Below are 27138 nucleotides of genomic sequence, written 5' to 3' on the forward strand. Positions count from 1 at the left end.
GCTGTAGTTATTAATGTAGGAGACTTTGCAAGTGTGCTGCCGGGGTGAAGTATGGAATTACGTCCAGTCTGTTAGTCACAAAAATGACTTTGTTTTACACGTATAGTAATTTAGTGGCCTCCTCTTTTCTTTGTTTTATCTAACATAGATTTTATGTAGTTTTTGCCACAGAATGATTAGCTTTTGGGTTAGTGTCTGCACTGTTTTGTAGTACATTGCTGTATGCTGCTGAAAGATTCACGTGCTCTTCATACAGCATCAAGTTAATATTTGTACGGTAGCCAGTCATTAAACTGAACCTCACTGGGTGAGAGATTTGCCCTGATAATTTTACTTGATTCACTCCCAGCTTGTAGGCAACTTATCAAATGTTGAGTAAGACGTTCTTGTTATCCATCCGAGTGGGGTCCTTATGACTGGTAGCCTTGTTCACTATCAACATTGCACTGTTTCAGGCAGTGAGGACAGAATTGCAATCTGTCCGCACTGTTCCCCATTAGCACTTTATAATGTCTGCACCCGTATTGCCCTCTCATCTATGAAGGTATCCAAGTGCTCTGCTTGAAGACCTTCCTGGGCGCTACCAATGCAGAATGTGCACTGGTGGCTCTGCACACGGTCAGTCAATCCGTCACACAAGCAGGACTATCAGCTCTGCACTCCTGGTGTCAGGAGTTTATAGAGTCCAGAGTATAATATAATATTAACACACCTGAACACAAAATGCCATTTCCCTTCAACATACTGTTTACTATCTACTACCCCAAAGCAAATATGCAGTAACAAAGCAATGGCTCTGCACCCACATATTAAAGGTTAGACCTATTGACTTTGCCTGTGTTTTTTTTATGAGACTATGCTTGGATTAGATTTTGCAAATTAATTTTGACCCCCCACTGTGTGATAATTTACCACTGAGACAAGAATAGACGTTGTTTTTCATTTTTAGTGCAGCAATATTATCAGAAACTAACTGCATGAATTGGGGTATTGAGAGAGCAAATAGAAACAATTGTGGCATTTCTTGCTAAAAAGTGGACTGAGGTACCGGTATTATACACCCAAGATGGAACAGAGGCATGTTAGTTTTTAATGGTGATGAAAGATGATTTTTGTATGTCATTTTGTATTGTGGACCAAGGTTAATTTAAGGAGCAGATCCCTATAAATTAACTTTGGTCCACAATACAAAATGACCTGCTCTCCCCTTCTTTTTCTCTTTCTCACACACTCTCTCTGCTCCTCCGTCTAGAGTTAATTCACAACTTCGTGCACAAACTACCTAGCCCTCTCTATCTTCCTTTCTATCTATTCTGTGCAGCTTTCACCCCATCTGGTCACCATGCTACATAATTCCACTAAACAGATACATTACACACCACACAATGCCACCCCACAAAATTTCACAACAATTCCAATTCAACCCACATAATTCCACTCTAAACCATTTACACCCACTCCACTCCAGAACCATAACATATGGGTACAACTCCAGTAGCATTAACTCTAGCGGATGCGAGACCGGTTGCATTGCAAAAGCCTGTTACCCAAGTTGGTATCGTGACTCAAATAGCATGCCTGTCCCCAGGGGCCGAAGGACGCGCACACCACAAACACCTTTTTAAATTTCCACCAGCTGACTAGAACGAGAATATGCCACTTCCTGTAACCTACAATTGCTATAATTAGAATGCCATGTCTGCCACTTACTTCCAGCAAAGATGTTATTTCGGGCTTCTAGAAGGGTTAGCACGCTAACACGCAAACGTGACGTGCACGCTCGAATGTTCTCGAAGATGCCGCTTCCAACCCAGAGTAGCAATAATGAAACCAGATGTTTATTGCGAGTTGTAGCCATTATTGTTATATATAATATGTGCCCGGCAAAGAACGCAGTGGATAAAGCAGGACCCCACTCTGAGGGGAAGGGATCTTGAAAACAGACTTTGTTTGTGTGCAGTGCAGACCAATCGTCTCCATAAATGTACAGATTCAGACGAGCACGAGGAGGTGTTTATCAGTGTCTGCTGTGAGCCTCTCTCTTTATGTCAATGACTGGGGAATCCGCACTCACGAGAAGAGTGTGCCCGGGGTGTTCCTTGTTTCACATCAGGATGGGCTGAAATATACAGGTGATAACTAGCCATAATTGATCCGTTCTCCCGCCAAGGCACCATCCCAAGCTGACACTGTATTTTGCAAAATAGTTCAAAATCTCCTAAGTACAAAATAAGGTTTTAATTACATATATATATATTACTTTGCAGTGGGCATTACATTACAGGTAGGTTAAAGTGACATTTATACATATATTTATGTATATATATTTTTGATATACGTGTGTGTGTGTGTGTGTGATTCTGCGGACGCACTTTTTTCACACAATTATGGATTTTGCCATATACATTAGCAATATTTTTTTTCCACCTATAAGCACATTTTTTATTTTGCAAGTAAATTTTACGTTTTCAGATTGGGCAAATATTTGTTTAAGCAGACAAAGCGCTTTAAAGTCCGAGTAATAAAGTAAAATAGATATGACCAAAACGTAGACAGATGTAAGCTCTTGAATACTACAAGTAGAACACTTTAGAGATGCATTATTGGATGGTGAGGCAGATAACCGTGTAAACAGTGTCATACGTGGGAAGGGGGAGATTAATTGTCCAAGAAAAAAAGTGCAGATCCAGGGCAGATTTTGAGAAAATGAGTTCTCAGAGTGGGGCAAAGGAAGGGTTAAGTTTTATTAGGATACAGTGGTGAAGAAATCAAGGCCAGAAATGGTGTGGATGCGGATGGCGAGGGTAGAGTGGAGCAAAAAAAATGACATTATTCAAATGATCTGTTGTGGTTGGAGTAGTTATGGAGGATGAGGGTTTTGTTGGTCTGTTTTCCAATGCAGAGAGAGTGAAAACTCATCAGAACCATACAGGATATTATTCTATATTCGTGGGGTGAAGCCAGATAATTAAGGGGCAATGATGGATTTAAAAGTGGTGCAGGCAGGAAGAATAGGCCATAAATGTTAATCCTTTTAGTGATTTAAATACTGGAGCAATATGATACATTTTCCTAAAGATGGAGATAAGTCTGTGTACTGTGTCCAGAACTCCTTTTATGGGAGAAAGTTGATGAGTTGAGTTTATTAATCCAGTCTGAATATAACCCATGACAAGTAATGCTTGCTTTTGGGTCCTCTTAAAGGATTTGCGTTGTCTCAGTTCCAGATGTACTCTAATCACCATTGCTTTTATATGTAGATCTATTCGTTTTATTGTCTAAAGTGAAGGACAGTGGTTTTGCCCTATGGAAGATCCTAGAGCACAGTGCAGTATTTATGAGGTTCCCACACCATTTTTATACTACAAGTCCCATTATAAGTAAACCAGCAATTGGAGGTGGATACCGGGACTGAAGATATGGAAACCCGTTGGTCTCTCCACCCCAGGTATCTGCCATTATGCTTTTTTGGACCCTGAATCTGAGAAAAGATGTGGGACATGGATTGAGTTTCACATTTCAATTTCACATATTTTCCTTGATTCCAGGCCCATTTCCGTGCACAATTTCCTCCTGATTTCAGCAGGAAGAAAATATGGGAGGAAACTCATTATGTTGTACTGGGTGCTTTGCTACATGAAGTAAAACTTGTAATTACCCAGCATTATTCATGGCAAATATTTCTGAAGATAAAAACAACTTCCTCAATTATTGTTTGTGTTAAAGACATATCTCAGTGGCCTGATAATGCCTGCGATTCTTCTTTTTCTTAGAAGGAGGAGGGGTGCGGGGAAAAGCTGTAGAAGTTAACCACAGCATGGAAGAAGCATGTCTGCGTTAAGAACACATTGTGCTGTTGACAGCCCCATAAAGAAAACCCTGGTCACTTTGCATCCTACCCCAAGCACATTAACTAGTCTGTGTCATAATCCAGAAAAGAACATATTGCCCTGTTTGCACAATTCATCAGTAAAACATTTATTTCAGCTATTAAAAAAGTACAGCAATAAATTCCCCGATTAGCACAACAGCCATATCACATAATGTCCATTTCTCACAATCCCAAAGTTGAGCATGCTCCCCTATGTCTTGTTATTACGTCAGCTGGGGGCCAGGGAACAGGTCCAGGCTGCAATGCAGTCCTTTTCCAAACAGACTTTATTTCTGGATGGTAAAATCGAATCCACCGTTCAGGCACCTGAAAAATCGAACCCCTCATAGTTGTGCGGGAAGATCGAACCCCTCATAGTTGTGCCGGAAGGAATTTCACCTGGATTGCTTTGAAGGTGACCCAACCTGTGTAATCAATAAACTTGCGGCAACATTTTGCTCCCAAGAGCTGCCAGTGTCATTTATTATATACAATGCTTGATGTTATAAGCTTGCTTTGTACCCACAGCCTCCACTGACTTGTAGTAGGAATGCTATGGGCTGAAAGAAGACCCCAGGGTGCTGAGATCACAGCATTATGTAGTCATGGTCGGTGATGAGACAGAGTGTCGAGTTTTAAATATCGACTGGCAGAAATATCGAGTCACAAATATCATGAGTGAGAAATATCGACAGCAAGAATATTGTGGTCAAGAATATCGACTTAAGGTAAGTAATATCCATTTAAAAAATACTGAAGTATTTAATATAGTTTGCAAAAATATAGTTCTTGAAAATATCGATTTATTTATTAGTTATGTTTTTTAGTATATATTTTAAATGTTTGTGATGTATTATTTTGTGCAGGATTTTTTTAATATCTGTGTTACATTTTTAGTAGTTATACATTTTTATTTGTTTGAATTTTGTTTTTTTTAGTTCCGTAGCAGGTTGTGGGTTTATAGGGGAATAGGGCTGGAAGTAATTTTATTATAGTAAATTAATGATTATTTGTTATTTATTAATATTTATTTAATTGAGATGTTATAGTGAAAGTGTGTAAATTAATGTATTATTAGATGATTAATAATCGGTTGTTAATTAATATTAATTATTGGTAATTAATTATGGTAATTGTGTAATTAATTTTAGGTGTGTGTTTTTGGGTTTATAGGGGTAAAGCGTGGCAAGTAATTTAATACTTTGCTTATTAATAACTATTTGTTAATTGTAATTAATTAATGTAATTACAAACTAATGGTAATCGTGCAATTAATTTTAGGCGACTTGTGGTGTTTATAGGTGTAAAGTGTGGGAAGTCATTTGTGCTTAATTAATTAATATATAGTTGTTAATGGTAATTATTGGATATTTATTTGGGGTTTTTTGTGTGTTGTTTTTACTTTTAAAGGGGTAAAGGGTGGGTATTAAATACATTTTACTTACTTTATAATTAGTTAATAGTAATAGTTTGTAATTTTAAAATGAGTTTTAATTGTGTAATTTATTATTTTACAGTTCAATTTAGGTGTGTGTTGTGAGGATTATAGGGTTAAAGTGTGGGTAGTTAACTAATTGTTATTAATTATTTCTTTATTACTAATACTTCTTAATTGATAATTATGTTAATTATGGAAGTATATTTTTTTCAAAATTTAGAAGTGTGTTGTGATTTCTGTGGTGTTATAGGGTAGGAAATAAAATAAATACATTTAGGTAATAATGTTTTTGTTTGTAAATATTTTCTAGTTTAAAATATTCATTTTTGGAAATGTAATTGCAAATGTATTTTATATAATTGTAGGTATTTGTTATATGTAATTAATATTATAATACGTTTCTTTTTATATATGAAATATATTGGTATTTTAATTTTTAACATATGTATACATGGAGAAGTGTGGCTCACTGGTTAGAGGAGGCAGACCTGGAAGCAGAGGTCAGCCCGGGACCAGGGTTCAATTCCCGGCTCGGCGGGGTCTTGAGTCCTAAAATGTCCATGGACTCGACAATTCTCGCTCCGGTGCCTACTCGATTCACGGGTTCACACTCTGCGACTCTGGGCAATAGCTTGCTTAATCTCCACAACGGCCCCTCGTGGCGGGATGCCTGGCTTTCACCTTGCGGATACCCTGCCGGGGTTATCTCACAGGGGAATACCAGGACGGGTTCCTAAGCAAGCGCTTAGAAACCGCTTGGTGATTTGCGCTATATAAATTCCTGTACATTTACATTTACATATACATTATTTATTAATTTATTATTATAATATTATTTTTAGATTTTTAAATATTTATTTTGTTATTATTTTTTGACTGACTGGAGTGTGAATAGTAACTTTATCCCTTTGCTATCCAACACTTTCCCTATTGTTGCACTAACTGGAGTTGAAATGGTACATTTCATCCCTCTGCTATCCAACACTTACCCTACTGTTTACTCACTGGAGTGGGATTAGTAATTTTTACCCCTTCACTATTGAACACTTTCCCTACTGTTGTACTCATTGGAGTTGGAATAGTAATTTCTACCTCTCCGCTATCCAACACTTTCCTACTGGTGCAGTGACTGGAGTTGGAATAGTAAACTTAAACACTGTGTCAGGGGTTGCTTTTACTCATTTCAGGCTGGCTTGGTTGGTATTTTACCAACTCAAAGCTGTAATACTGTGCCTGGAGTGGTAAATGGCTTTTGTCGTTTTACAGCTCGGCATGGACAACACTGTGCTAATCCTATGCTTAAAGACCTTGATAGAAAAGCAGACATTTGAGGTGAACAAATCTAGAGTGTCACTGGTGTTGAGAGTGCTCTAACAGGAGTTGCTTTCCAGCTAAATTTGAGAACTACTCAGAGTTCTCTGCTTCATATATATATATATATATATATATATATATATATATATATATGTATAAATTATTATGTTTGTCTGTTTATCTTTTTAATTAAGTTTCTATGTTATATTTTGGTAAAATGTATATTAAATTTAATTTATGTTGTTAACATTCATTTTATATAGTATAGGAGTCGATATTTTTGTAGTCTATATTTTTTCATCGATATTTTTTACATCAATGTTTGAGTCATCGATGTTGTGTCAGTGAACCGTCATGGTCATCACCCAGACATCGGTATTTAATGATGCCCGATGCAACAACCTGGTGTTTTCAATTGTTACGGTGGACCGTTTTGTGGAAGGAGCCTGGACACACAGTCAAAGTCTATTGTTCAGAACTAATCCAGATTATAGTTGCAGTAGTGATTTCTGGGGGGGTTGGAGGGCGCAAACAGGAAGATTATCTTGTGATCAGGGACCAAGTCATTAGTGTAGTTGCTGAATAGGCATGCGGCAAAGCTCCTTCACATTATGGTGTTGCCAAGGGTACTAATCTTGCACTATTTAAAGTTGAAGAACACGCTCTCAGCCCTTTTTAGGTCAAGCCTAGTGTCAGTGTGTAAGCGCTGCTCTGGGAGACTTGTTGTGGAGTATGTAATAGAAGCTCTGCCCACTCTCCGCCCATGTTTGTCATTGACTTGGGTCCTTGTCCTTTGTAAATGCTGGCTTCTGATTCGTAAATTGACTTGCTAGTCCCTCCTTTGAACCACCTTGACTTCATTTGTAACCTTCCATGGTGACTAGCTCTTTTATTTCGGTTGTTACATGGGATGTTTTTTTTTAATCTGTAAGCACTCTTTTCTTTATTGAGTTTCTCTTACTTGCAGGAACGACGTGCTTGGCTACATTCAGCGCACCATGCCCACTTTCTGCCCGCTTTATGCCATGCTTGCCCGCCCCACCACTGTTCCGAGATCGCTGTTTCTTATATATTTTTTTGCACGCGGCCACCCACCATTTCCTTTCGTTTTCATTACTTTTGCTACAATCTCGGCACCAGCGCGGGTGCCACGATTAAATCAAAAGTTTGATGCGATCGTGGCACCCGTGCCTGGACCGAGATTGTAACAAAAGTAATGAAAATGAACGGAAATGGCGGGCAGCCGATTTCAGCTTGTAAAAAAATAGGAAACAAGTATTTGCAATGCAATAGGTCTCGCATTTACGTAAGTTTAAGCTAATAGCATTGTAAATGACAATGGCTTTTATTTATGTTTTGAAAACCAAAACATAAATAAAAGGCATTGTCATTTACAATGCCAATGGCTCAAAGTCACCTAAATGCAAGACCTATTGGCTTGCAAATGCTTGTTGTACAAGGTATCAACTGATTGTGGATGCTCTCTCCAATTTAAACTGCGCACTTTGAGGGAGTTAGCTTCAGATGAGGATGCCAGAATGCTGAACTTTCTGCCACCCTCACTTTTTCTTAGCACTGTCCTTCATAACCAGCAAGACTTTTGTAGGTCTGAGGTGGGGTCTTAAACATAAAAGAGTGTGGTTCAGAAAGATTGGGTGCTGAGTGCAGTGGCTTTCAGTAAAGCTTCAGGTCGGTTCCTGTTATGTGCTCATCTAATGGGTATGAGTGGGTGGCTGGCAGTCAGGCTGCTTCATATTTCATAACAGAAGCAACTACAAAAGCTGACTTACCTACATGACTTCTTCCCAGAAGGATGGGTGTGGGATGGGCTAGGTTCAGGAAAGTAACTCAGGCAAGAGATAGGAAATGTTGTTTCCCATATTAGATGGTAAAGTTGACATCTGCCAGTGCTAGGTACATTGTTTTATGATGCACTATTATTTCAGCTCATGTACACATTGACATTCATTGTGGGTCTCACAGAGAGTGACGTAACGGGGTCAGCGGAAGACCGGTTGAGTTTTACGATCCAAAATTCCCAAAATAGGCTTGTCAAGGCAAGGATTATGGATCACACCACAGGCCAATTTGAGGGGGCAGAGGTGCATGTTAAGCTAGACCATGGTGGTTGAATGGGGATGGTGTGTATAGATGAACATTTAGGACCGGTTGTTTTTACTTAAGTTTGGAATAGCTAAGCTTCATATTGGGCATTTCAGCTTAATGGTTGCTGGTGGCAGCCCACAATCAGGCGGATACGTTTTCAGCAGCCAATTGGTTGCCTTTGGCGACATAAACGGTGTCACCTGATTGCATTAACTATTTTAGAGGTCCAGATGACACCTGATGTGGCATTACATGTTATGATTTTGGGGAATTGTGGGCTAGCAAAGTTTTGGGGATTCTGGTTCAATGGTGATGGGTAAAAAATCCCTCTATTCACCTGTACGTGACTGAATGGTTGTGCCTAAATTCCACTTACCTTGTCAATGAGCTAGGACATTTTTTTAAAAAGTGAGGTATTTTCAGTGGCACAAGGATAGAGCTAATATCTTTTAAATTCAGTAAACTTAACATTATAATCAACATCAATTAATAGCCCACCATAAATGAACAAGTTGCCTTTAATAGTACAGGAATTCCTAACTCTGTGGTTGTTCCCATAGAATGTCAAATCTTTCTAGTTTCTGAGTGACTGACTGAGTGTGTGCAGTTACAGGTACTCAACGGTAGGTCAGGTTGATCCATGGGTGCAACATGCCTCAATTTGTCACAACAGATTTGGGTGACGGACCATTCAGTTGCTGCTTTCTACAGGACAGCAATAATCAGCAATGCCCCCTTTCCCTTTTTATTTTTTATTTATTTATTTATTTAATGCATTTTTATAAAGCGCGGACTTTACCCGAAGGTGGTAGAGCACTGTACAATAGAACCCGTTACGTTACATGAGAGAACTGTTGTAGGAATAGAGCAAACAAAAATAGCATGAGCAGTCTGTATAAGCAAAAGTAAGAATAAATATGACAACGGTGCATGCCAGGCTGTTGATAAAATTCTCGACACAGATGTGTTCGGAGTCTGGAATTGCAGCCTGCAGGTAAAACCTACGTGGGTGGGTCCTCTTGTGCTGTTGATGCCACGTCACATTAGCAGCACAAGAGTGGAAGTGATACTGCTTCCTTCTGAAGAACCAACTCCCCTCTTGATATAAAAGAAAAAGTCTCAAACATATACCCCTTATGAAAATATAAGGAAAACAGTGGAATGAAGACCATTCGCTGCTTCTCACACAATGATTGGCCATCTCCCTGTCCAGACATCACCTGCCACCATTCAATCAAGTGAGGGTGATAAACACACAAGAGAAGTGAATTTAATAGTTTCTCTAGTGCTCATTTTTGTACTTCATCAGGGCCTTAAGTGGGAAGAAAAAGTGGGTGGTCTCTAAAAGGGTCATGGCTTATGAAGAATAACTAGGTATCCATTCCGAAAGGCATGGCTTGTATGATTTGGGAAGAGGCTTAAAACAAGGAACTAAAATCCTGTGTTTCACATAGTTCTACCGCCCGACCAGTAAGTTGGTGCGTCTCTGTGAACTTTGTTATTGCACCCAGACATATCACATCGCAATGGACATGCACCTATAAAAAGCCAAACATATTGGCTTTGCCAATGCTTGTTAGCAGTATCAGATAAAAGAGTAAAACAAAGATTGATGTCTCGTAGCCATATATCGAAACTATGATCCATGCGCAAACTAGTACAAAAAAACCCTACGTCGAGGAAACCTAGTTTACTTTCTCATAACCTACACAATAAAGTTAGATGTTATATCTGTACGATTCAAACGTTGTCCTTTTTCCAGTCAGCATCAGTATTATCTGAAAAAACACAGCTGTTGCTAACTTTGAGCGTGCGGGTGGTCGCATAAAAAGACAGGTTTAGAGCACCAAACATTATGGCAGCTCACCCGGCTGCAGAAGGCGAACTTTATAATTATATGTTGAGTAAATGCCAAGAAATGTTTTCTTCCTGATATGAATATGCATGCCTCCAGGCAAGGTGGGCTCTGTGCAATCTAAGCACAACAAACCTGAGGTGCATTCACATGTTAGCATCACACAGCTCCCTGCAGGGCAGGTGTGCAACGATCAAACAAGTGATAAGTCACATTAAGAGAAACGCAAAACTACTGTTTTTAAGCTGAAAAAGACATTGTTCCATGAAAAAAAGCTGTGTTTATATGTGGATTTATCCAATGATATATTTTGGCATGCAACTCAGTATTTGTGATGAGGATAAATTACTCTTGTGCCTGGTGATAATAGTTAAGGGATAAGGTGGCATATCGAGAAAGTCATGTGCAAAGTTTTCTATATCACTGTACTAAAGAGAAAATGACTCCTTTATGCAAATGAAGGCTCCGTACTACCCAACTCGATTTGTAAAAATAAATATGTGCCAGGGCTCTCAACAGGAGACCACTGCAGCTTGCACCACACATTGCCCCTGTGATGCTGCCAATGATAGTAACAGCACAACTACTAACCATCACACTCCTACAAGTGTGACAATTGGGCCTATTTCAGTCCTCTAAAGCTGTAAGAATGGCTTGGGCAGCAGATAATATTATTTTTTAATGTACAATGATTTAATAATTACCTGTTATTGTGGTCATCTCCAAATTAGACAGACATCACCACCTTGTGGCGGGAGACAGCCTTTACAACAAAACTGTTACAACGCATGCCTTTACATCGCATGTCGTTGCAACGCAAAAGGTGGGCAGTAGTGGGTAAAAGGTGTTGGATTTAACTCCACTTCCCTACTGTTGCACACACTGGAGTTGGAATAGATAATGAATCTATTCCAACTTCCAGCGCCCCCGACAGAAAGTCGGAGTAAAAGTTTGCGTTCCAATGGCATTCGATGTATTAGCATGCGTTGTAACGTTACCTTTTCCCCTTTGGCAGACTGTCACAAGCGCTGGTGTTGACAATTAAGTGCCGGTGCCAAGCACTGTAAAGCACCAACTCAAATTAAGCACTGCTTGTACCATAGAGCAAGGGTAGCTGCATTGTAAGAAGGATTGTTATTGTGCAGGAAGGGGCTCCTTCCTGCACAGAAACAATCCTCTTTCTACTTCTATGTGTGCTGCCTTTTGCAGCAAACATAGAAAGAGGAAAAAATACGAGAAATAAACACATTTCTCATCTTTACACCTCACCTGGGAAGGCATGGGTTTTTGGCACATTCCCAGATCTACAACGTCTGGTAAATCTGGGAATGTGTCAAAATCCATGTATGTTACATGGGAACACCCACACTGCAAGGGCGAGATTTTGATCGATACCTTATCACTATTGATCTAAACCCCGATCTGGTCGACTGAACCTTTGTTGCCTGTCATTGAAGGAAGAAAGTGCCTCTGTTACCAAGCTAGTTCACCCAATAAAGGACCCCGCTCCAAAAGATCACAAACAACTTCTAGCTTTCAAAAGTTTATTGTAAGGATAGGATAAGCTGCAAATACAGGCATCTCAGAATGAGATTCACGAGATACACAGGTCCAACTACATACATGTGCTCTCTGAAAGCCCTCAGACGAGCAACGGAAATTACTAACACAAGTTCTAAGAATAATAAAGCTATCAGCATTGACGCATATCTCTCCTTCATTTAAGTTGGAGGAATACACACAGGTTAGGCTGTCCCTACCCTGCTCTAGATGGTATCCCTACTTAACCAAGTCTCAACCTAACAAAGGTGTCAGCAGTGAATGACCCCCAAGGGAAGTCACTCACTCTAAGTCTCTTGGTGAAAACCTATAGTTCTCCAGTCATGACCCCTCTCTGCCTACCCATCCGCTCTCTAAAGGGTCCTCAGGCATCTGCTCTAACTCCACCCAGGGGTGCTGTCCCTAATACAAAACAGTCAACAACATTTGAGACGCCCCTCATGAGACGCCCCTCACGTGGTGTAGCTTCTGGCTTTTTCCATGCTGCTTTGTATTGGGCCTCATACGTTGGAGTTGACCTTGCTTCTCAGACTCTTCTCCGGCCCGCTGATACCCCTTAAACATTCCGGAACCCTCCTCCATGTCTGGGCCGTCTACTGAACAGACCTCTATTCATATTATTTATAATCGGATCCTCCCTTTCTCTTGCAGACAGACATCTGCAGCCAAGAACCCAACTCTCATAGACTTCCAAAAAGGTTCGCAACATTTCTTGGCCCAGACATGTACGTGTAAACCAACGTTAAACATTTCAGGCCTACAACATTTCTCATAATGATTATAGCATTCAACTTCTTCATTAATTAAAGCATGTTAATACTCTTATTCTATTATTCAGTAAACACATCTATAAATCATGGCCCATTAATGCAATGACCAAAACATTAGTTCAATCTATGTCGTGAAAAGAAACACCTTCCCCTTCCCTTCTAGCTCTGGCCCTGAGGCCTACCACATTCTGCGTTTAACCACATGCCATCTTACATTTTAGCAGCTACACGACATGGATTCAGGAATAATCACATCTAATAAAATCATATAGTGTCACACATTTCTGTATTAGTTCCACTTCTACTTAAATCTCTACATTAGCTATACATTCAGAATATAATTGCAGATACTATTAGCACTCATGGCATTTCTCCTCATGATTTGTGCTTACTACAGGTAAGTGTGATGCACTCATACATTTAGGTCAGTTTGCGCTCTCTCAGTTCCCCCCTTTGATGACCTCTCGGGGTCATCACTAACATTTAAACTGCAGTTATTGCTAGCATAACTTGTCTCTGCGTTTCCAGAGCCCTCAGACTCCTGTACTGATTATCTTGTATGGCAGCCAATCTCTGCAGCTGCTCTCTTTGGGCCCTTTCTGACCTTCTTGCTCTGTACCATTTGAATACCCTTACCAATCCCCACAATATGATCCCACAGATCAATATTATGATGATAGGTTTTAGTATATACCACACAAAGCTTTTGCCTAAGGCGGAGATCCACCCTCCAACTTCACTCATTCCGTGGCCCACCTTTTCCCAGACATTTTCTCTACTCAAGTCTTCGATCTCCTTGTGAATATCAGTTATGTTCCTAATAACTTTCCCACGGGGCTTCGAATTGTCTGGAATGAAAGTACAACATTCCTGGACCTTCAAAGCCTTACAGACTCCGCCCTCTTTTGCTAGTAGGACGTCTAACGCAAGACGGTTCTGAAGAACCATAGCCCTTATCGATTGCATCTCTCCTTCTACCAGCATTAAGGACTGAGCAGTGCTGGCAGACAACCTGTCGACGACTGTTGCCAGTCGTCTAATCTTAACATCATTAAGGATTACTCCCAAAAGAGGGAACATAGCTCCAAAGACATCTCCAACCATTTCTGCATCTCCTATATCTCTCCTTCCCCTCGATGATGTCTTGCCCTCAATGATCACTAAGTCTTGTGCATGATATATTTTGGGGAAGACAATTGCTAGGTAACATGATCCATACCAGTTGTCAGGTAGTCTCACGTAGGCATTTCTTCCACATACAAAATACACATTTGGAATCACTTGCATTCCCTTCAGGAAATCTTTAGTATAGTACTCTATATTGAAAGCATGTTCACAGTCGACTTCTCCCACGTATACATTTTCATAATACGTTTTGGCTCGGTGAAGACATAGCTTTCCTCTCTGCGTCTTATCTAAAGCTATTGGACCACTACTACCCTTTCTCTTGTGTGCCTTCTCTTCCTCGGTCCAATCTGTTTTCCATTGTCCTGATTTTTTCAAAATCTTTTGTCTCCTGTAACGATCATCCACCTGCCCTATGAACTTCTTCTCGACTTCTGACACTTTGCATGTCAGGTTATTTCTACGGGCATGTGAAGTATCTAAGGTAATCCAAGGAATGAAGAACTTGGCCAGTCTGTCTTCACTCTTCCAGTAGTCCCATTTGTTCATCTGCTTATAATTTGGGACTTCTGGCAACACTGAATCATAGTTGGAGAAATAGTATTCAAAACTATCTCTCTCATAAAATATACTAAGCAATAAGCTACATGTAATGCCATATGTCAGCGGGAGGTGATGATATCTAATGCCTTCATCTACAGACGCCGGCAACTGCATGCAGACGTAACAGTCCTTAACCTCCATGGCATCCACGTATTCATATAAGAGTTTGGCATAAGCATTTGACCTAAAGTCTCCTTGGGACTCATCTACGTGTAACCTGCGGGCTTCTGCAGCTAATAACGCTTTCTCTTGAGTGTTTTCCCTTTTCTCACCAGCAACAGGGGGTGTAAGCGTTTCTACAGATTTCACATCAGTTACCTTCGCCTCTTCCTCATGTCCCTTTACATAAGAAATTGTTACCACTAAAGCTATTAATATTATCACTCCTACTATTAGTGTACCTATTATACATTTAGCTCTGCGGTTCTGGGTGCCGGCTTCCATTTCGTCAGACAATATAGCTCTCTCTTATCTTGGCACAAAGTTCCTTTCTTCTCGTTCCTTTACAGTCTCTTTTTACTCCTTTTGTCTTTAGAATCCACACAACTGGAAGCTGACAACCTTTTTCGCAAAAGTCCTTTAACAGTTCAATAAAGACAACCCTAGCCCTTCTCCATCAACTCAAGGGAAGTTCCCTAATATTCTCTGCTTCTTGGGCGCTAGGTAATCTTCTTTTTCTGCTTGCTTTATTTACAAAGTCCTTTAAGCATCTACTATCAGGTTTGTGCCTGCAGCTTCGATAGCAAAGTTCAGTATTTCCAAACGAAGATTGTGCTCTTCATGGGCTGTTATCGTTGTACCAAAGTCGGGGAATTGCAATTCTGAAAGAAACATGTGTTTTAACTTGCTGAGACGGGGAGGTCTGGGGAGCATGAATGTTAGTGACCCTTCTTGTTCGACTCCGGGTACCAACAGTCGTATTTCCACGGTGACGATGGGCTCAGAACTGGACACCACCACCGCTCGAATCCTCCCTGTCTCCTGTTTCAAAGACATTTGTCGCCAGATATGTCCACTCAGGGGTGGAGTATCTTCTGCTAGGCACACGCACTCTTCTTGACCTTCTTCGGTCTGGTGCTTCAGCGCCCTGAGCACCTTCTTCCGGGTCTGAGTCTTCTGATATCGGAGGAAGGGTTATCTCTGGAGTTGACCTCAAGCTAGAGCTCCTTCTTTGCGGCCAATTAGCTTCTCCACGTGCCCTTCTACTCCTTCTCCTTCTTGTCTGTTCTCGCTCTCTGTCAGACCTGTCAGTGTCTGACTCGTACTCCCAGCTACTTTCTCCTTCTGTAGCGTCGTCTGTTTCGCTGTTGTACTGACCGTCCTCAGCTTGGTCAGACTCGTTCCCTGCTTCCGCTGGCACCTCTTCAGCTTGGCTAGCCCCCTCTATGGCTTCTCGGTCCTCTGCTGGACGTCTATCCGAGAGAGGAGCTGTTTCTTCCCGAGGTGCTGGAACCCTTCGCGTATGTGATGCGTGGATCCAATTGGGCAGGCCTCCCACCTTCACAGCCGTATTCGCGATCAGGATGATCTGGAAGGGCCCACGCCAACGAACATCCAAGCAGCTTCTTCTCACATGTTTTTTCACCAGGACCCAGTCCCCAGGATACAGGTCATGGCACGGGCCCTGGCACGATGGAACCTCGGCAGCCTGCACCTGAAGGGACACAGAATGAATGGCGTCAGACAGCCCCTTACAATAGTCCAGGATCATATCATCTGTGATATTTAACAGTGCAGTAGTTGGGACAGATGGCAGCCTCATTGCTCTCCCCATTAACACCTCATGTGGTGACAACCCCGTTCTTCTGTCTGGGGTACTACGAAGGCTCATGAGGACCAATGGCAGGGCGTCAGGCCAACTCAGGGTCGTTGAGGAGCACACTTTTGCAATTCGGGCTTTGATCGTGCCATTGATCTGCTCCACAATTCCTGAGGCTTCTGGTCGGTAACTGCAATGCAATTTCTGATCTATGTTCAGAGCCGCACAAATCATCTTCACAAGCTCGCTGTTGAAATGCGTTCCCCTATCTGATTCCAAAGAGGCCGGCACCCCGAAGCGCGGAATGAGTTCCCTAAGCAGTAACTTGGCCACTGTGAGGGTGTCGCACCTACGTGTAGGGTATGCCTCAACCCACCTGGAGAATACACAAACAACCACCAGGACATAGCGGAGGCGGTTGCACCTCGGCATTTCAATGAAATCTATCTGCATTCGATTGAATGGACCTCCAGACCTTCCTATGTGACTCAGTGCAACTGGTGTTCTTTTCCCTACGTTCAGCTGCTGACAGGTCACACAACGCTGGCACACTGCTTCTGCTGCTATTCTAAACTTAGGATTGTACCAGGTCTGTCTAAACACTCTCAGCATAGCGTCTCTCCCTAGGTGTACGGGACCATGTATGTGTCTGGCCATTGGGCTCACCATCTCATTGGGCAACACTGCTCTGCCGTCTGCTGAGACCCAAAAATGGGACTCACCCACTACACATCCTGCCTTTTCCCATGTTTCTTTTTCAAAATCAGGAGCATTTTCTTGCATGTTTGCCAGTTCGTCCCAAGTATCAACAGTTTCCAATATCATGGCTAATTCGGTCCTTACATTTATTCCGCCCACTTCCACCTCTGTGAAAGAGTACCCTTGTTCTGCGCAATACCGCGCGACTTCGTCGGCATATCTATTGCCTTTCGAAACGAAGTCCTCATTTCTGGTATGTGCGGTGCACTTTACAACTGCGATACCTGCTGGACATTGCAACGCCTCTAACAACAGGCGCACAAACTCTCCATTGCGAATGGGAGAGCCTGAAGAGGTCATGAACCCTCTTTGAGACCATAACTGCCCGTAATCATGAACCACCCCATAACCATATTGGCTGTCGGTGTATATGGTGACTCGAATTTGATTGCTTGCCAAGCAAGCACGTGTCAAGGCAATAATCTCGGCTACCTGAGCGGAGTGTACTCCTTCCAGGCACCCAGCTTCCACAACTCCAGTAATTGTACAAACAGCGTAAGCTGCTCTCAACTGCCCAACTTCGTCTCTTACACATGAGCCATCGACAAAGAAAATTTCATCTGGGTCAGTCAGTGGCTCATCTACGATGTCGGGTCTGGGTTTGGTGCATAGTTCAGTCACATCGAGGCAGTCATGGTCTGTACATTCATCATCATCCTCGATATCATTTGGGAGTGGCATCAAGGTGGCAGGGTTCAAAACAGAGCATCTCTTGAGGGTCACATTCTCTGCAGCAAGAATAACTTGCTCATAGCGCGTGAGCCTGCTGTTGGTCAGATGCTGTGTTTTGGTCCTGGTCATCAACAGTTCAACAGAATGGGGCACGCACACCTCTAACGGGTGCCCCATGACGATATTTTCACATCTCTCAATGCTGACACCCGTTGCAGCAACGGATTTGAGACATCCGGGCAACGCTGCGGCTACTGGGTCTAAAGTAGCCGAGAAATAAGCAACTGGTCTACGGGCATTCCCATGGATTTGGACTAACACAGACAACGCGCAACCTTCTCTCTCACAACAGTAAAGCAAAAATGGTTTATTGTAATCAGGCATTCCCAATGCCGGAGCACGACACAGGTCCTCTCGCAGCTGTAGGAATGCCATCAAACAGTCTTTGTCCCATGGTACCGGATCGCTCACCTCCTTATGCGTCAGTTTTTGCAAGGGCTTTGCTTTCAGTGAAAAGTTCGCGATCCACTGTCGGCAATAACCCACCATCCCTAGGAACATCCTGACCTCTCTCTGTGTCTTAGGCGCATTCATTTTCATGATCACCTCTATCCTGTCTGGTGACACCTTTCGTTTGCCTTTCTCTATTCTGTGTCCCAAGTACTGCACTTCTGTCAGGCAGTACTGCAACTTTCCCGGGGACACCTTGTGCCCATTGGCAGCTAGGTGATTTAACAAAGCAATGGAGTCCTCCCTGCAAGCTTCTTCTGTTTCTGACGCCACGAGGAGGTCGTCTATGTACTGGACCAGAACTGACTTCTGGGGCAGCACTAGACTTTCAAGATTTTTCTTCAAAAGCTGGTTAAAGATCGATGGGCTCTCTGTATACCCCTGAGGAATACGACACCATGTTAGAACGCGACCTTCCAGCTTAAATGCGAAAAGAAAATGGCTTTCTTCGTCCAGAGGGATCGAAAAGAAAGCCTGACAAAGATCAATCACAGTGAACCACTCAGCTTGGAATGGAATCTGAAACAGTATCACTGATGGATTCGGTACCACTGGACAACACGAAACGACTATGTTATTAATCTTTCGAAGGTCCTGCACTATCCGAAATTTCCCATTTGGTTTCTGCAGACCCATAATCGGGGAGTTGCATGGACTACCCACGATTTCTTTCAGTATTCCCTGTTTAATCATGGACTCGATCACGGGCTTTATGCCTGCAATCGTTTCTGGAGTCAATTTATATTGGGGTGTTCTTGGGAACTCAGCATGCGGTTTCACTACAATTTTCACTGGGTCCACCCCTTTGACCAATCCAATCTCTTCCCCAGTGAAGTCCCATACTTCTGGTGCCACTGTCTCTCTCAAGTCCCAGGGGAGCTCATCTACTGTCAAAGTAGGGTACAGCTCCACGCATATTCTTGAGTTTGCAACTTTGAAGTCTGCGTCATCATCATTGGTCAATACCTCCACTCCCTGAGGTGTACAGTATATTGTACAATTCAATTTACACAACAGGTCTCTGCCTAGCAGACACACAGGACTTGAATCGCAAACCACAAACTGGTGCTCATCGCTGTACTTCCCTATTTTCACCTGTACTGGTTCTGTCAATTGGCTGGTTATTCTCCTGTTTGCGACCCCCACCACTTGTATGGTCTCTCCAGACATGGGCAGGTCTGGAACTGCAGCTGATCTGATCGTGGACCTAGTGGCTCCTGTGTCCACCAGAAATGTCGTGGGGCACCCTGCTACTTCTGCTTCGACATAGGGTCCCCTCTGGTCCACCTCCAAGGCTGCCCCGAGGGTGCAGTCTTCTCTTTCCACTCTCTGTCCGGTTAATGGGTCCACATAATAGCACTCTTCTCCTTCTACAAACAGGGGCATCTGTCTATAGGTCTTACCCATAGTCCCTACTCGAGGAGGTTGCGGGAACTGGGCTCGGGGAGGAGCCCCCCCCCCTTTGAGCACCTTTCCCTGGTATGGCGTCACCCCTCTTGTAGGCGCGCTCTGGACCTCTTCCTCCTCTATCTCTTGTTCTCCTATCTCTACATTGTAGGGACACTCGCGTTTCCAATGCCCCACCTCGTTACACTGGTGGCACCTAGTCGTTTTCTTCAAGGCAGCTATGTCTAATCTGGGTCTAAAGGTGGAACTCTCCTCATTGCCCTTGTTCTGACTGTACTGCTTCTTTCCTCCTGTACCTATTCCTTGCTGCTGTTGCTGCTGTCCCCCCTTTCCTGCTGCCTGCATCTGTACCACCATCAACTTTTCTTTTAGTTTCCTAGCCTTGGAGTCTATCTCATCACAGCAGTACCTGGCATACCTCAGTATTTCGTCTAGGGGTTTATTTTGCCAACAAATCGAGTGTTGCTGAATCATTAAACTAATATCCGGTCTCAGTCCCAGGACGAACTTGGACACAAATTGCCCTATGTCTTTTGGATCCATTACATCCAAGCCGCTATACTGTTTAAACGCCTTCAGCAATCTCTCATAATATTCGTGGACTGTCTCTTTGGGTTCCTGTCTGGTTCGGTCTATTTTGACCCAATCTATGTCTTGCATAGGCACTTTCTCTTTCAGCCAAGTCATCACTCTCTCGAATTTTGCCATCACAATCTCGGACGGCCCATTAGTCTTAGCATCTCTCTCTGGCTCCGTTGTGGGCCACTCAGCGCTAACCTTGCATGCTGTCCACAGATCTCCTGGTACTACAATGTCAAACAGCGTGTTCAGATCTATCCATAGGACCTTTGAGATTTTTACAAATCTCTCAACTTGCTTGTACCACTCCACTGGGCTTTCCCGCAATTTGGGGAAGGAGGTGGTAAAAGCAGCTAAATCTCCCCTACTCCAAGGGACATGCACATAATTCCCATTTGCGACTTCACGCAAAGGGTATGCTTCTATTCCCTGCAGCCTTCCTGGTGTCGTACCAAGCGTGCTTCTCCTGACGGTCCCTTTCTTGGACCACCTCTCTTCCCACTTATCTAGTGCCCTCCATGTCCTTATTCCCGTGATCAGTTCCCTTATGTGCGTTTTCAGCCCAATCGTTCTCCTCTCATCTAGGTCTCGATCTGTATAATGTAGCCTGTGGTTACCCTGTAATGCTTTGGTTCTTGACAGGTCCACCATATATTTGCCTGCTAGTTCGACTAACTTCTCATGGATTGCTCTCGCTTTTCGAGTGATGTCCTTTGCCATATACAGTATTTCATCCTGCTCATACATTTCCATTCTTTCTAAAGGCAGGGTACCATCTATCATGTCATCCAGGTCTGACCTTAAGCTGGCGACATCGAGTCTCTTAGCTTTTATCTCAGCTCGCAATATGTCTTTCGAAGGGGGCTCACTGGTCTCCCTACCATCCCAACTCCGAGCTCTACGTTTGGGCTCGGGAGAGTTAATGAGTGCTCTCCCTTGCTCCCATCTCTCCAGGTCCCATGCTCGGCCATCCGATCTTGGAAGGTGATGGAACACGGGCCTGTTACCCCCACTCTTGCTCTGCCCACTCTCTTCTTCTTTTCTCCTTTCGCCGTACGCCTCTCTGTTATTTTCCCTCTGGTCGCTACTCTCCCTTTGCCTAGTATCGCTCAGTATCCGATACGATCCTTCCTGGTTCCCCATATTCCCTGGGCTGCGCTCATTTCCGTCATCACAGGGACTATGGTGCGACCTCTCACAACTCCCATTCAGTTCTCTGGTGCCGGGCACACAGTGTGGACACTTAAAGCTGTTTCTGTACTCTTGCGCTCTCCTCTCCCCTTCACTGAGTATTGGGCACGCCACCCCTCCACTCCCGGGGCCCCCGTTTTCCAGGTCTGTTCTATCTCCACTCCGGGCCCAATGGGTGACTCCCCTACTATCTCTCTCTCTACAGTCCCACTCCGGGCTGCTCTCCCCAGCCCCGCAGTGAGTCCGAGCTCTGCTGTCCTGACTTTCCCTTTCAGCTTCTGCAGCTATGATGCTCTTGTGAGCCTCCACTGCCTCATCCCACTTCTTCATGTACTCATTTAGCTCTTGAAAGGATTTTCGTCCAGTTCCCCTCAGATCCGCTGGCCATCTAGGGCCCCCAGGATCCCCTCCTGGGTCCCCTGCTGTGTGCATCGGGGTGCTCCACTCTCTCGGTATCGGCATCTGACTTGGGGAATTGATCGTATCGTTCCTCCTTGCCGTCTCTGCTCTTTCTCTGTCCTTCCGTACCCGTTCTTCCCCTCTTGCTCTCTCTTGGTCATATATCGATATTATAGGACCTATGGTAACAGGTACCTGTAGTGCATCTGGTAATCCGTAGGATGTGGCGCACTCCGTTTCCGGCGCTCTTTGTACCACAAACCTCCCGACTACCTGTTGCACCTGACTAGGCTGGGACAGCTCTTTCTTTGCCTCGGGATCCCACTCTGAACTGGGAAGCGGTCCATGCTCTCCTGCATTGCCCCCCTTTTCTCTTTCACTATGCTCGACCTCTCCCCCTGCTCTATTATACGGGGGTGGCCTGTCTGTCAGTAATCTGTTTATCAGGCTGTCCTCTGTTTCGCTCTCATCATCTTCTTCTAGGGGGCTTTTATTACCGGGCACCTCTAACACTGGGTACAGTTTATTTACTTCCATGTTATGCACTCTCCATCTTTTAGCATCCGCATCCCACCTGGCATCCTGCACTGCCCTTACCGATCGTTTCACCCTTTCTTGTCGTCTGTTCATATTCTTTTCATGCGCTGCCCTAATCCATGCATCAAGAGCTTCAAACTGGGTCGGTCTAGGCAAGGGTCTCATTGAGGTCATGACTGATTTTAATCGATGTAACACCTCTAATCTGAACGTCCCGTACTTCGGGAACGTCAGTTCCTCATTTCCTTCCGTAATCTTACTCCACTCTGATATCCAAAGGATCGTATGCAGCCCAACATTCACTGCCATGTAACGAGCCGGCGTACCCTCCGGCGGGGCTTCTTCCCCCTCATACGATCCCCGCTTCTCTTTTTTAAACGCCGCTCTCAACCATTTAAAACACTTCATAATTATGCGCACAATATCCAGCCTCGCTACTCTGTTTACTTCCTGATGACAATCCACCAATCCTGTCGCGGCTTTGCTAACTTGGCCTATCGCAGCGCGGTCTTTCTCCGGTCGGCCAATCACAGAGCGACACTTTCTGACGTCTTTGCTAGCTGGCCTATCACAGCGCGGTCTTTCTCCGGTCAGCCAATCACTGCGCGACACTTCCTGACGTCACTTTTCTCCGCTTCGCAGCAGCACCCCTCCTTTCTCAACTCGTCTCCCGGTCATGCATGCGTCCCATTCATACACCGAAAAATGACTACTTCCGACCAAGCGGTCACTTCCCTCGACTGTACGTCCACAGTCTATATGTAATTGTCAACACAACTGACGAAATGTCTATCGTCTCTCTGATAGGTTGCTTACACACACAGTAACCTCCGACCAGCGTCCGTTACTCACGCACTCACTCTTACGTTCCCCCTATCTCGGTCTTTCGGGTGATCAATGGTACCTCATGACCCCCTTCACACTATTTGACAATTACTCTGGGTGTCCGATACACCCGAACCACTTAAGCTCTCCTTGAACTTAAGATTTCCACCGGTTGCGCGCGCTCACAACCTGTTCCACAGTCACTCTACAGACATTCAACTCCGCCAGACATTACAACATAGATACAATACAAAAACACCGCAATCTAACACGCATGACCCTTTATACTCACTCTCGACCGATACTGCTGCTTTTTCTGTCTCACGTCATCCGGATCTTCTTCAGCGGGCGGTTCTTCCGATCATCGATTTCTAGGGGCCTTGGGGTAAGCTAACCTGGCCTAGGTCACCGTCCTCAAGAAGGCAACCATCCTCTATAGCTACCAACTGCAAGGGCGAGATTTTGATCGATACCTTATCACTATTGATCTAAACCCCGATCTGGTCGACTGAACCTTTGTTGCCTGTCATTGAAGGAAGAAAGTGCCTCTGTTACCAAGCTAGTTCACCCAATAAAGGACCCCGCTCCAAAAGATCACAAACAACTTCTAGCTTTCAAAAGTTTATTGTAAGGATAGGATAAGCTGCAAATACAGGCATCTCAGAATGAGATTCACGAGATACACAGGTCCAACTACATACATGTGCTCTCTGAAAGCCCTCAGACGAGCAACGGAAATTACTAACACAAGTTCTAAGAATAATAAAGCTATCAGCATTGACGCATATCTCTCCTTCATTTAAGTTGGAGGAATACACACAGGTTAGGCTGTCCCTACCCTGCTCTAGATGGTATCCCTACTTAACCAAGTCTCAACCTAACAAAGGTGTCAGCAGTGAATGACCCCCAAGGGAAGTCACTCACTCTAAGTCTCTTGGTGAAAACCTATAGTTCTCCAGTCATGACCCCTCTCTGCCTACCCATCCGCTCTCTAAAGGGTCCTCAGGCATCTGCTCTAACTCCACCCAGGGGTGCTGTCCCTAATACAAAACAGTCAACAACATTTGAGACGCCCCTCATGAGACGCCCCTCACGTGGTGTAGCTTCTGGCTTTTTCCATGCTGCTTTGTATTGGGCCTCATACGTTGGAGTTGACCTTGCTTCTCAGACTCTTCTCCGGCCCGCTGATACCCCTTAAACATTCCGGAACCCTCCTCCATGTCTGGGCCGTCTACTGAACAGACCTCTATTCATATTATTTATAATCGGATCCTCCCTTTCTCTTGCAGACAGACATCTGCAGCCAAGAACCCAACTCTCATAGACTTCCAAAAAGGTTCGCAACATTTCTTGGCCCAGACATGTACGTGTAAACCAACGTTAAACATTTCAGGCCTACAACATTTCTCATAATGATTATAGCATTCAACTTCTTCATTAATTAAAGCATGTTAATACTCTTATTCTATTATTCAGTAAACACATCTATAAATCATGGCCCATTAATGCAATGACCAAAACATTAGTTCAATCTATGTCGTGAAAAGAAACACCTTCCCCTTCCCTTCTAGCTCTGGCCCTGAGGCCTACCACATTCTGCGTTTAACCACATGCCATCTTACATTTTAGCAGCTACACGACATGGATTCAGGAATAATCACATCTAATAAAATCATATAGTGTCACACATTTCTGTATTAGTTCCACTTCTACTTAAATCTCTACATTAGCTATACATTCAGAATATAATTGCAGATACTATTAGCACTCATGGCATTTCTCCTCATGATTTGTGCTTACTACAGGTAAGTGTGATGCACTCATACATTTAGGTCAGTTTGCGCTCTCTCACAGCGCAGAAGGACTCTGGGAGGCACCGACGGACAGAGCGGTGCTCCTCTTACCTGAGCTGCAGCCAGGTGGGGTGAAGCATTATCCCCACACCAAATAGCGATGTGGAGGATTTATTAACAAAAAGAAACCTGGAATCAACAGGTGATATAATTATTTTTATTCTCACTACTTGTGCAGTAGCAAACATTCTGGTCCTGATGAAAGCAGTGGCGTAACGGCCACTTTTGCTGAAACATGTTTACCTCTATTGCAAAACACATATTATGTTAAATCTGTTGGTATGTTACACTTCTTTTAAAATTTGGAGGAACTGAGAGAATTATTAAAGTTCACTCTCTACTCAGTCTTATCCAATTTTAACACTTCACACACTCACTTTTTGCACTGCTATTCAGTTACGCACACTAAAATACAAGTTTTGGTATCACCAAGTCACCTATACATTCATCAATGGTCTAGGTCCAGCCACATCTTTTAGGCTGTGGACATTTTCTCCTGGGTGTTAAGGAGAACCCATATGATGTAAAAGGGTGGTTCAGAGTGGCAACTGATGGGAATTTTTCCCATATCCTTGAGATTTGTCTTTATTATTAGTTCACAACATATATAGACACGTATTGGTTTATATTCACTTCGTCAGTAATTAGTTGTGTCTTGGACGGTTCATGTAGTCGAGTTCCTTGTATCTGACCCCTAGACTCTCTTTGTTTTCAACACCCACACAATGCCCATTTAAAAGCATCCCTGGGGTTATGCAACGTAGGGAATTGCGTTGCATTGCATTACTCGAGATAACGCAGCGATTTTAGCTGCGCTGCATTACTCGAAATTTATGATGCCACTCAGGCCATACAAGGTGAACTTGCGTGGCTTCATAAATCTTGTTTTTAATTTGAGTCCCTCTTGCACCACGTTGTTGCGTGGTGCATGAGTAAACATAAAAGGGCTTGCAAATATACCCCACTTTTTGGAGCTGCAACTGTGTCCTAGAGCCACTTGATCATAACACCACCTGCCTTGGAATGGGTGTCTTCCATCATCAGTCACCGACGCAGCACCACTTAGAGTAATCAGTTATCATAATAAGTAACTCTTGGAAAGATGTATGACCATTGAATTTTGCATTTCATAAACTGCGACAGATTGCAACTCGCAATTTGCGAGTGGCAAAATTCAATGTCCAACAGTGTCTCAGACCCTATTTGGGATTTCCAATAGGGTTGCAAATTGCATGCCTCATGAAAATTAATGAGGCTGTTTCAATTTGCAACCCCATTGGGATGGTGGCCCACTGGGGTCAGCAGACCACAATGTCTGGGACTTCTTTGTCAATAAAGCAGTTTTTAAAAAAAGATGCAGCCGGTTTCCTTAGAGGAAAACGGGATGCATTTAAAAGTGAAAAATGAAACTTTTCAGTATCATTTTTTAAAGGCAGGCAGTGGTCCGTGGGACCACTGCCTGCACTTAAAAATTATTTGCGCAACCATTTACAAAGAGGAAGGCGCCCCCTGGGGACCCCTTCCCGTTTGCGAGTGGCTTACCACCCTTCTGAGAAGGGTGGTAAACTGCAAGTGTTTTGCGTCTGCAACACAATCATACATGGGGTATGAACTCGCTACTAGGAAGGGATGCTCTTGGCACGCCCCTTGCTAATAGCGAGTCGCTCACCATATTTTGCGAGTTGCTAACAGGTTACTGACTCGCAAAACAGAGTTAGTACATTGGGCTGACCTTTTTAGCAGTCGCAACGGGGCCGAAGTCTCCTTTGCGACCGCAAAAAACAGTCGTACATCAGGCCCCCTGTGCCTTATAATGCGCATATGTCACTTATATTTTTTATGTTGTGGTAAAATTAATAAAAAAATAACTAAATCAACTTGGCATATATCCAAAATCTGCAATTTTCTAGTAGACATGTACCTATAATAATAATAATAATAATATAATAATAATAATAATCCACATTTGTAAAGCGCACAATCACCCGTAAGGGTCTCTAGGCGC

General features: G+C 43.4%; 1 protein-coding gene across 1 annotated transcript in view; it reads right to left on the reverse strand.

The window, feature by feature from the left end:
• The window catches only part of TG (thyroglobulin), an 825201-nt gene that overhangs the window by 376789 nt on the left and 421274 nt on the right, over positions 1–27138 (reverse strand). The window lies entirely within an intron of this gene.

This window comes from Lissotriton helveticus, chromosome 4_1 (genome assembly GCF_964261635.1).
Source record: "Lissotriton helveticus chromosome 4_1, aLisHel1.1, whole genome shotgun sequence".
Taxonomy (NCBI): Eukaryota; Metazoa; Chordata; class Amphibia; order Caudata; family Salamandridae; genus Lissotriton; species Lissotriton helveticus.